Raw genomic sequence first — 12,759 nt, forward strand, 5'->3', positions numbered from 1 at the left:
GTGTGCCCTATATTTTTATTTGCTAAGTCTGGCAACTCTACCATGAACATACACATGGATATATGTGCAGAAACACAGACAGAAACACATAAGCAAGTACACACAGAGACACATACACCCCTAAGATTTAGTTTATCTTGCCACTGCCAAACCGGTCATCAGATGACCTATCCCAGATTTCCTTAGACAATTGGGACATGTCAGTGTCTTGGGAGGGAAGCAGAAGGCTGATTCTCCACTCATAGTAGTTCTGCGTGGAGGAGGGAAAGGGGAGCCTTATTCTTCAGTTATATGACCAGTTGTTTTAGAAAGGGCACACTTCCCTCCAAATATTCTCTCTCTCTCTCTCTCTCTCTCTCTCTCTCTCTCTTTCTCTCACATGAATATCCACCCCCCCCCCCCCACTCCCGCTGCCCACTCCTCATAATCAAGCACCACTTTGGCCATCATTAGCAATTCCTTCTACATGATTTTGTAAAGAGAGTCAGGCTCCAGAGAGGAGATTGTTCCCCACCAGAAATCTATGACACTGAGTTTACAAATATGTTTGGCGATGAATGATAGGGTGGGTTTGTATGAAATTCCACATCTGTTTAGGGTGTCACTGTGTACCTTTAACTTAGAGATCCTCTAGGTAATTCTTTTTTTTTTTTTTTTTTTTTAAATTTTTTTTTTTTCAACGTTTATTTATTTTTGGGACAGAGAGAGACAGAGCATGAACGGGGGAGGGGCAGAGAGAGAGGGAGACACAGAATCGGAAACAGGCTCCAGGCTCCGAGCCATCAGCCCAGAGCCCGACGCGGGGCTCGAACTCACGGACCGCGAGATCGTGACCTGGCTGAAGTCGGGCGCTTAACCGACTGCGCCACCCAGGCGCCCCTCCTCTAGGTAATTCTTGACACCACTTACCTTATCACCATCTGCCCCATAACCCTTCACAATTAGTGCCTTAATGTCTATTGAGTCCATCTCAATAATGTCTTGGATATGCTTTTTACCCTCCATTCTCATGGCTACTGGCCATTCTTTGCCTCTTACCATCTCTCACCTGGATGTTGACCTCAGCCCCTACTGCATCCCCCTAACCTGCCAACTAATTCATCTTCTGCAAAGATACCCGACTAGAACTCTCAGTGTGCAAGTGTGATCATGATCCTCCCTTCCTTGGAATCTTTTGATGGCACTCCATTTTCTCCACCATGAAACCTGACCTTTCAGTATGTCCTGAAAGGCCCTTCTCTCTCAGAACCCATTCCAACCTAGTTTCCACTTTCACCTCAGATATTCAGCCTGATCCCACCAAAATGAATGATTTTTCCCACAGATGGTCACTTCCATTGTTCAGCCTTTCTCCCATCATCATTCTCTGTGCGTGAAGCATTCCTCACCTCCTTCCTTGCCTACTGAATTAATTATCCTTTAGATCACATTACATATCCTCTCCAACCCCATCCCACAAGGCCTTCCACTCCTGTAGAATCAATTACTCCCTCCTCTGTGTACCCACGGTCTTTGACATATACTTCTCATTTACCATTATAATTATTTATTAATATTTACAAGCCACTCTCCCCTTATCCCCAAGCTTGTGAGCTTTTCTGGGGTAGAGGTTAACTCTTATTCATATATGAACCACCAGTATTTAGGATAGTGTCTGCCACAGAAAAGGGTCTTAGGAAATGATGTTGTTGGTAGAATGTTACTGGGCAGCAGTGTGGGTTGGGGTTACTAGCAGAGGCTTTGGAATCAAGAGACCAACGTTTGACTCAAGAAAATACCATTTATCAGTTCCATGACCTGTAGCAAGTTATGTGATATCTCTGTGGTAGGCAGAATAATGTCCCCCATCTGCCCCCTGAAAAGAGGTTCATGTCCTCAGCCTCAGAACCTGTGAAAATGTTACATGGCAGAGGGAAAATAAGATTGCTAATCAGCTGACCTTAAAAAGGGGCGGGGTATTCTGGATTATCCAGGTAGCCCCACCGTCATCACAAGTGGCCTTAAAAGTAAGAAACTGAGGCAGAGAGAGATCAGAGTGATGCAGTGTGAGAGGGCTCAACCCACCATTGCTGGCTTGGAAAATGGATGAGGGTCAGGAACCAAGGAACATGGGCACCCTCTAGAACACTAGAAAAGAGAAGGAAACATATTCTCCCCTGGAGCTTCCAGGAGGGCATGCAGCTCTGCCAACACCTTGGTTTTAGCCCAGTGTGTCCCATTTCAGACTTCTGACCTCCAGAACTGTAAGGTAATGACTTCATGTTGTTTTTAAGTCACTAAGTTTGAAGTAATTGTTACAGCAGCACTAGGAAACTCATACAAGCTCTAAGCCTATTCCTTCTTCGGAAAATGAAGACAATGATAATTCCAGTCACACAGGGTAGTAGAGAGAACCAAATAAGCTAATTATGTAATGCCCTGGCATAGTGCTTTGCATGGAAAGGGTGCTGAAGAAAGGCAGGAGTCAAAGTAATAGCTATAGTATTAGTACTCCCACTAATAATATTGTCATTTAAAGCAGGAAGGGGGTAAATTGGGACTTAAAAGAAATACCAAGGAAGCAGCAGTCTGATTGAGTTGTTCATAATATGGTGATGAGAAGGGACTGAATCTGCTGCCCTGGAGATGCCCCAGGACCCTCTGCAATGACAACAAAAGGAAATCACCACCACTCCCCTTCCCATTTGAAATTCTATAATAATTATGGCTGTGCATTTGTAGGCTGTCATTGGTTACACAGCTCTTTATATCAGCCTGTAGCTGGTCAGGTAAAGAGTCACTCTATTTCTCAATGATTTTTCTTGCATGGAGAAATTTCTTACCTTTGCCTTTTGAGAAAGCTCAGGATCTCACATATAATGTTTCAGGGCTGTCATAAAGGTAGAAGAGCTTGCAGCTTACATTCATTCGAGGATCAGATACTGTGGAAATTGAATACAAATGAGCATTATTGTTGGTGTTGTTATTTATTATTATTATTATTATTCAGTAGGGAAAGAAATGTCTGTACAGGGAAATAAGCCAGATTACATTAGCCAGGTTATTCATTATGTATTTGATATGAACTTAGTGTGTTTAATATGTGTTTAATATTGTGTTCAATATGACTTTCAAGATTAGAGGTCTGTGTCAAAGTCAATGCCATAAGACAACAAAGACTAAACATACAACTCTTTAAGAATCTATTCTAATTAGTTTGCACAAACACTTAGGTGACTTGTTTTTTTAATTGTGTCTCCTGGCTCTAACTGGATGGAACTGGATAAATGCATGATGTGTCAAACCTCAGGCAAATTTCACTGATGGGCAGAGATGTTTATATTCAGGAGAAACCCTTAGGTAAATTGTTAGCAGACTAGTTAGCATCCACTCTCACCAGTACTTTGGTCTTCAACATAGAAAGCTTTGTTAATGTAAATTTTCTGCCTTTTCCGATCTCACTCCCCAGTCTCATTTGGAGGGGCTATGGAGCAACAGAGTGGCCACAGGAAGCAAGGAAATGAGGCAGTGAGGGAAGGAACAGGGTGAAGAAAATGGGGCAATTGTTGAGCCCCCAATGTATATCAGGCTCCTACTTTGCAGATGTTAAACCCATTGAAACTTCCTATGGTCCTGCAAGGTAGCCCCCTTGTCACATACGGGATCCTGCCGAACTGTAAGCTTCATAACTATATCATCACTGTATCTCCAGAGATTAGTATGTACATTAATGTCTCAGTTGAATGACTTGTCAGAGGTTGTACAGACAGTGGTGGAGCCAACTTTTAGACCCACATCACATTTTGTCTGCACATCAACCCACAGTGACCACATCCTGGACACCTGAGTTTCCCAGCCAAGACTTTAAACAGGGCAGTCATGGCACCTATCTTGCAGTGTGAAGAGTTATGGCATGAGGTGCTCCTTCTGACCTGCCACGTCTTCACTCACAGTCTGGGTCTGTGTGTGTTTGCACGTCGGGAGGCTGGCTGATCCTGGGAGAGAATGGAGATATATGGGAGGTGGAATCATGAGCCGCACTCCTGCCTACCTGCCTCTTTCAATCGAACACACACATCTGTACTACAGTCTGCAGTTCTGTCGCTGTAAGAGTATGTGACATCTCAGGACAATATTACCCAAATTGCTTTAATCCTTCTGCTAAGAAGAAAAAAAAATAAAGCTGGTTTTTTTCCTCCCTCCAAGCAGTCCCATGGACTCTATGTTAGTCTAGTTCCTTTGAATAAAAGTTTACCCTGACACAGGAGTCAGTGTTGATGGGCTCTATAGGGTGGCTAGTTCAAAGACGATGGAGTGTCAACCCTCAGGCAAAATTTCTCCTGGGATGGAATTAGAGGGCTGAAGGATGACATCACATGGTAATGCTATTAGATTTGAAACGCTAACGGAGGGACTATCTTTGCTTTTGCTTTTTCTCTAATAGAAACATTAAACAGCAAACAAGTGTCATTTCTAGACATAGAGCTAGTGCTCAAAGAAATTTTGCAAACATTACCCAGTCTTTCTGGGTAGGAATATACAGCTTGGAAAAACTGCCACAGTTTATTAATTCCATTTGTTTTCAAAGAATAGGATGATTTTTCATACGGCAATGTTAAAGAGCCCTAGCCCATAAAAAGTGATTTTCCAAGGGTTTTCCTATACATATCCCAGTTGTGATCATTTGTTTTTCATGTCTTTTAGTTTTCCTCTATTTCTGGACTAACACAAGAAAGTGTTATATGAATGTTATTTATTTTTTTGAGAGAGACAGAGAGAGAGCATGAGCAGGGGAGGAGAGAGAGAGAGAGAGAGACGGAGGGTCTGAAGCAGGGTCTGCACTGACAGCAGAGAGCCAGATGTGGGGCTCAAACTTATGAACCGCAAGATCATGACCTGAGCCGAAGTCGAAAGCTTAACCGACTGAGCCACCCAGGCACCCTAAAAAAAGTGTTATTTGACATGGAGAGGTGCATATGTCCACTGCAATTGTACTCTTTTCCATTAAAAATAAGCTTCTTTGTTTTATTTAATCCGTTGCCTTAGATTCTATATTGTCAGATACTATTGCCGCCCCAACTTCATTGTATTTACTTGGTGGATCTCTGCCTCCTTTCATTTAAAAATTTCAGATTATTTGCTTTAGTTGTATCTCGTTGTTGTTGTTCTTGTTGTTGTTTTAAATTCCTGTTCAATGTAAAGCCTTTGTCTCATCATAGGGAAAGTAACTGATTTATATTCATTGTTTGATCTCTTTCTTGTCATCTCTAAGAATTTATGTTTCTACAGTAATATATACTTTTTCACACTTAATGATGTATATTTTTGTTCTCTCTCCTTTGTTTTCTTGGTTGGCCTGCTCAGAATTAAATCCATTTTATCTATCAGTTCTGTTTCAAATTTATGAATTTCAGTTTATATGTTTATTAGTCCTTTTTTAGGGTCAGTATTTGGTAAAAGCATAGCCATGTATTCTTACTCTTTTTGAAATGTCTTTGAGATAGCTTTGGCCATACCCCATTAAAATGAATCCATTCTAGTCATTACAGTGACTTTCTAAATCATCCTTAATTGCAGTTTTGATTTCTTCTTTGGCTCCAGTGTTATTTAGCTGGGTTTTTTTTTTCACTTTCCAAGTAGAAGTTTTCAAAACCATTTGCCATTAACTTTCAATTTTATTGCACCGTGATAAAAAATCTGTTCATATAATGTCTTTTTTGGAATTATTGAGATTTGCTCTGTGGCTCAAGATACCAATTTTTATAAATGTACTATCAATGGTTGTAATTAGTGTAATTCATGATAGATAAAAATAGAGATACAAGCTTATTAATTATATTGATTTTGTAAACTTTATAGTTTTCTCTACTACTCTCCAGATTCTTGGACATCCATAGTGAAATTTCCTATTTGTCATATTTTCTGTCAATATCTCCTAATATATTTTTAAAATATTTTATTTTTTTGTTTGTAATACTTCTATATAATATATTCATATTAATTTTAACAATTAATTTCTTTCTGAATTTGTCATCTTATTTTGTACTTTTAAACATATTTTCCTCCTCTTTTGCTTTTTTTCTTTTCCTATTTTTCTCTTTCATAGGACAAATTTTCCTAATTTTTTCCTTATTTCTTTAGAAATTAAAATTTGTCATTTTGGCATGCCAATGATAGTCTTTAAATTGAAAAAGTGTATATTTCTCAATTAATACCAAGGATGAAATAATGCATTTTTGATATTTGTATAAACATAACAGATTATAGTACCCTTCTCTTTCCTTCCTCCCTTTTTGCCTAGCATCTCTCCTTAGGTTTTGTCAATAGACAGTGGGCTTTCCATCCAGATTAATAAGACTTGTCATGATTTTTTGTTATTGATGAGGGAGTAGGGGGCAAGCTGAAGGCAAAATACAGATGAACAGCATTCCCCTCCCCATAAGGTGGAATATGTGTGATATTCCTCGGACACTCCTGGCTACTCAATAACAAAGGAAAGGGGTTTAAGTGCTTGCAATGGTAATGTGGGAAACTAAGGCAAATGAAAAGTTGAATTCCCTTACTGCCTACAGTCCATTGACAAGTCCTTGAAACTGGCAGAGCGGCCTCCCCCCTAGGATCTCAGCTACCTGGATTGATGACATTTTACTAGGGGCAAAAGAGAATCTTAGCTTAACGTTATCCCAACCTCGAGGATCCCGTGAGTCTACTTCCTTTATCTTAACTCTCCCAAGACAGATGCTGGCAATCATACTCCAAGCTTATGGCTTCCTGATATACACCTGAAGTGTCTCATGACTGAGGTTTTATTAAACGGTAATAAATGGTGTTTCCCTAGCAACAGCTAGCCCCTCAATGTCCTGGAAACCTTGTTTCCAAAATTCCTTAGAGACTCACTCTACCCCTGACCCCCTCCCAACCTCAGGGTATATAGTGTGTTACCTATCACAACCCCATGCAGCTCTTCCTGCCCCATGGGTCCTATCCCTGTGCTTTAATAAAATCACCTTTTTGCACCAAAGACATGTTCAAGAATTCTTTCTTGGCCATTGGCTCTGAACCACCCCTCCATCACCCCAAAACCTCATCATTATGAACATTAAAGAATTACTCTTGACATTTGCATTGTCGTATTCCAAGTTAATATTATTGAGATGAATTCAAAATTTTACTTATTTTATTGCTCATCTCCATTAATTTCCTAGCCAACTTCCAGATTCAAGTTTTTGGTCTGGAGCATTTGTGCATCAATACTTCTTCAACTAATTTTTATTAAGGAAAATATGTGGATGCTATGCTTCTTAGTTCTCACATGTATGAGACTCTCTTCTGATGGCTCTTGCACACGTTAAATATCACTTCATTAGATGTGAAACCCTTAGGTCACATATTTCCCTCTCAAATGCTGTGGTTACTCTCTATTGACTTTCAGCATGTGGTATTTTTAACAAGTCTGGTGCCAACTGAGCTATTTTTATATTTAGGAGACAACCTGTTTTTAATCCTTGAATTCCTGTAAGATGTTTCTCTTTGTCATTTGAGTTTAAACCTTCTACCACATAGATGTGCATTCCTTTTCAGACATTTTGCCTAGAGACTCTTTTGTATTTCTTTTCAGATATTTGTACTTAGAGACCCTTTTGCTCTGAAGCCTCCAGGCTTTTCAAATCAAGGCATTTTTCTTCTATTATTTGTTTAATGATTGCTTCTGCTCCTTTGCTCTGCCTTGCTTCCGGAATCTCTCTTTCAGATGAAACACACATACATACACTCACATAATCCTCTGGGTCTACTTTTCATGTCTTTTATATTTCTGCACATTGCACATTAGCTGTTTTTTTTTTTTTTTTTTTTTTGGCCTGGCTTTTGGGAGTCTTAATCTCATCTTCTTATGCACTCACATGTGTCTAGAGTTTCTCCATCTGCTGAAGGCAGCTTCTATTGCATGTTTAAAAAGAACAAACTATTGACTTACTTTTAGTAATACAAATAACAAGTTAATTCATCTTATTAAGGTTAAAGCGATTCAAGTAAAACGAAAAACTGCCCTTCACATCTTCCCAACTCATTTCCCTTCCCCAAATTAAAAAGATGTATATGCATGTGTGTGTATGTTTCTATATCTTTTTCTGTATATTTACATCCATATAGAAATGTATGCTTTTGGGTTTTCTTATCATTATTTGCAAAGAATCTTTCTATTCCTGCGGTTTTGCAATTTGTGTTTTTCATTCAACAACAAGTAGTGGAGGTCTTTGCATGCCGGCTTGGGTAAGGTTTCCTGGGAAACAGAAGCCTAGGGCGAGAGCTGCGTGTAGGGGGTTGATTGGCTACTGCTCTTAGGAATAACACCTGTGGGAGAGGAGAGGTACGAGATTGAACAGAGGGAGAAGGTAAACTGCAATGCAGCCACAGCAAAGCTCTCAGTCATCTCTTGGGGGGCTTGAAAGCTTCTCAAACTCGTCTCAAATTGGGGTAAGGGGGCCATTGGCACCAGAAATTGGATGTGAACTACCCCTAAAGGGGCCATGACCTGGTGCGAGGCAGATCCCTTGACCAATACCTACAGGTCTAATATTATAAAAGTTATGTGTGGTAACTTTTGAAGTAGATAATCCAAAAAAGAATACTCTGTTCCAGAGGCTGCTCATTGTAGATCAAATGATGAACACATCCATTTTGACTGAAATGTTCGTGATATAATAAAAAAAAAAATTTAACATGAACATTTTCAAATACACCAAAAGGTAAAGAACAATACAACAAACCCTCATATTACCAGCACCGAGATTCAACAATTATCAAGATACTGCAATATTTTCTTTACTTTTTTTTTTCTTTTTTTGAAGTATTTAAAAAAGAATCCCATCAAATATATACCATGGTGACTATAATTAACAATACTGTGTTATATACTTGAAAATTAAGGGAATAGATTTGAAAAGCTATCACCATGAAAAATGATAATTATGTGAAGGGACGAAGATGTTAATTAACTTTATTGTAGTAATCATTTCACAAGACATTCACGTGTCAGATCATCACGTTCCAGACTATTCCTTAATTTTTTTGATCTTTATCATGGAAATTAGGGAAGCAAGGGAGTTAAATATGGGATTTCTCATAGACCTCATCAAACCTACCAGTTCAAACAAAAAAACCATTTTTTTTAATTTACACAAATGCAATGGATGAGTGAGGCATTACTTTTGCTTAAAAGTCATACATAACTTTTAAGCAACATACATAACGCTCTGGTTAGAATATATGTCAAAAGAGTATAAATACCTCCTGTGTACTCTAACTTCCATTACTAACTTAGCTATTGAAGCTTTTATTTTAAAATATTTGCTTACTCACCTTTCTCCCCGTGTATGGGGTTCCCAGGGCTATTTCACAGCTTTTTGTTTCCTATAGCAAAATGTACTCTTACTATGAAACAGAGGTGTTCATTATCTCCTTTACTTCTTTTTATTCCTCATGTTGCTCCAAAGTTGTCAAATAGTTTACTTTTTCCTAAGGAGCACCACCTGAAACTAGAAGGCTCAACTCTCTGGAGACGGTTTGTCTTTTCCTCTGTTGCCTTTAAAAAGCCTTTAATATGGTAATGTACAATGTCTGTCTCCCACTGCACCAGTTAATTTGGTTTCCTAACTCCTATCCAACCATCACTGTGCCAGGGAAATACTTTGTTCTGGGTCTTGCTCTCTAGGGGATTAACCCAAACAATTTAATTTCAACCCAGTGACATCTTTACCTTTTCAGAAAGTCCTGCCATAATATTACTGCATGATATAAATATGATCGGCAGAGTCACAAATCGGGGAGTCATGTGACCTACCCACTCTGTTCTCATACAAAGGCCAAGATTACACAAACCCTTAAAAGGCAGATATCTCCAAGGGAAACTTAAAAAAGAAAAAAAGATCATTAGAGAATGTGAGCATGAGAAGTGGAAATAACGGGGACTTAGGAGTTTGACTTCTTTAAATTTCAGCCTTGCTGAATCTCAGATTCCTCTTCTACAGAGTAGGGATATCAACAATATTGCCCAGGACAGGTCAGAGAAGAGCCTCAACTAAGTATCTCCCCCAATACCCATCCCTCAGTAGTTCTTACATTTTTTCATGTGCAAGTAATTTATTGGAATCTGTTTTACCACTTTACATTGCAAAGTTACTAATTAAAAAAAAACTATTTTGTGGGTACTTAATATGTGCCAGGTTCGGCTTTAAGCCCTTTACCTGCATTGTCATGGCACTCCTACAGAATCGGTGCTGTTATTATCCCTGTGGAAATAAACAAAGGCCACCCAAATGAGAACAAACAGAAGCTGTTCAAGGCTTGCTGTAGGAGAGGAGTCAGTCACCATCACTTGCATTAGGTAGATTCAGAGGCAGTCAGAGGGGTGGGAAAGCTTTAAAGACGGCAGTCTTCAGGTAGGCTCTGACTGGAGGCTGTTGGCAGGGGAAGCAAGAGGTGGGCTAATTTGACGTTGCGCATCTTATGTGATTTGTTTGGGGAGTAGACTTGGCTTTCTCTGGTTGGTTCTGAATTGGAAGGAAGGGTAAAAAACAGAGAAGCTGGCAGTCATTGGCCACACGCTCCAGACCTTGTGGTTTGGATTCCTGGACTGGTTGCTGCAGATGTAGAAGACCTGAGTTCTACTGTCACACATGGTCTGACCATTGTCCGTCTGTATATTCGGTCTCTCATCCCCACCTTACAGTTGAGGACACTGAGGCACCGAGAGCTTAAGTGACTCGCTCAAGGCATTGCAGCCAGTACGGGCAGAGTTGGGATTTGGACCAGGCAGGTGGGCTCAAAGCCAGAGTCAGAGTCAGAGCTCAGCTCACCAGGCTCCACCCCAGCTTCTGCCTGTCAGCCCCGGGCCTCCCCCAGCTCCTCCCCTTGCCGCAATGTTGCCCAGAGAAGCTTGCGTCACTCTCCTTGCCTCCCTTTCCTCAGCTAGAAGATAATTAGAAAAAATAAAAGCCAACACTTTCACGGGATTTTTATGAGAATTCAAGGAGCTATCTGCCGTGAAGTCATGGCACACGGTAGATGCTCTGAATGTGTATCTTACTTTTGAGAAAACAAGAATGCACTTTGTAAATACAGGCTGGTTTCTAAGTCCAGTTTATAATTATCTGTATCTTCAAATCTTTTTGTTTTTGACAAGGAGGTTGGGGAAGTTTATTTGAAACGTATTTTAGGCAGCTTTTCTCTGGAAAGAATAAGGTGTTATGGCTATACATGCCCACTACTACTTTTAATAAAATACAATATCTAAAAACTTCCTCATCACTTCTTCAAATCCTTTGCATTGAAACTGTCCCAGCTTGAAGCATTTCGGCTGTTTTCCTTCCTCTGGCAGCCCCACGGCAACATCTGCTTTCTATTTACAGAGCCGAACCCGCAGCCCCGAGCCAGTCTGATTAATTAGAAATTACCACAGCAGGGTACATCCCTTCCTGCCCTCCCCAAACACAACAGTGAATCTTTTTTAATCCTCTCAATAACCAGTTCATATCCCCCAAGTTAAAGCACTTGGCCTTTATAGTCATCTTATTCCAGGCCGAATCAGAGGCCAGCGACTGGCCTGATCACATTCCTGGTTAGGCTGCCTGAGTTACTTTGGGGAATGAATGGTCCAAACCAGACTCCTGAGAACCTCAGGCAAGTGGGAGAATTGATATGCAGGAATATGGGATTCTCCAAGAGTTAGTACTAAGCTCATAGGGACAGAAAATACAGGGGAATGAAGGTTGAATGAGATTCAGAAAGTTATTTAGAGCGGACATCTCCTTCCAGCTCTGCACACACATCCTGTGTAACCTAAGAATAAGTCACAACCTTAGTACAGCATTCACCCTCCATGGTCGCCAAGGGGTTTACATGGAATTACAGATACAAGTGCCGTGATAAACTCCACCCACTCCAAGAAGGGCATGATATTTTCCCAAGGAAGTCATCTTACCAAATTGTACAGAGATTCCACAGCTGTAATTCACCGGTGCAGACCATAGTCTGAGGCATAGATTGGCTCATGGTATCGTCCGAAGACTCTGATTTTTCTAGAAAAGAAAAATGAGAAGCTGGTTTTTTAACCTGCGTCGTTTAACCCCCAGCCACTTTCCATAATGCCTCATCTCTATAAGGAACCTGGAACACATGAAGGAAGAAGACTGGAAGCAAGATAAGATGAGGGGACTCTGAGTTTGTGCCTGACTGTGTGCTTGACATTATACACCTTTTGACATTTTGTCACTTAACACAAGAACTCGATGGGTTCAACATCACAAACAAGAAAACTGATGTTGATAGAGGTTAGGTGAAATGCCTAAGGTTACACAGATAGTAAATTTCAACTGAAACTCGCAATGAATTCCTCAAGCCCATGAGCTATATGATACACTGTCTCAGAGGGAAACATCTGACCGATTTGCTTAAGCATGGAGAATGTAAAATTAGCAACATTTTTTTTTTTTTTTTTAAATTTCTGTGCTCCCAGTCTCTTCCATACCTTTTCTCTAATCCTCACTGCAACCCTACAGGAAAAGTGATTTCAATTAAGAACTGCTGCTGAGAGGGACTGGCTTTCCCCGTGTTACACAATTAAGTGGGAGAGATGGGATTTGAAGCCAGGTCTGTCTGCTCCCAAAGGAACTGCATCTTTTCACTACATCACATGAAACGAGACAGACTGAAAAGTGATACTCACTCAGCTCTAAGCCAAAGAATGTCCTTTGAAAACATTTCTCAGTGCTCGAACTCTTG

The 12,759-nt window shown here is 40.2% G+C and overlaps 1 long non-coding RNA gene across 1 annotated transcript in view; it reads right to left on the reverse strand.

Moving 5' to 3' along the window:
* LOC123607664 overlaps positions 1–12,058 on the reverse strand; it is a 30,348-nt gene extending 18,290 nt beyond the window's left edge. Inside the window, exons 1-2 of the long non-coding RNA XR_006716840.1 lie at positions 11,960–12,058; positions 2,823–2,921 (exon numbers count right to left, since the gene is read on the reverse strand). This is a non-coding gene — a long non-coding RNA (uncharacterized LOC123607664). The remainder of the gene's footprint in view (positions 1–2,822; positions 2,922–11,959) is intronic.
* Positions 12,059–12,759: the final 701 nt, after the last annotated feature.

This window comes from Leopardus geoffroyi, chromosome A2 (assembly GCF_018350155.1).
Source record: "Leopardus geoffroyi isolate Oge1 chromosome A2, O.geoffroyi_Oge1_pat1.0, whole genome shotgun sequence".
In the NCBI taxonomy this organism is placed as follows: Eukaryota; Metazoa; Chordata; class Mammalia; order Carnivora; family Felidae; genus Leopardus; species Leopardus geoffroyi.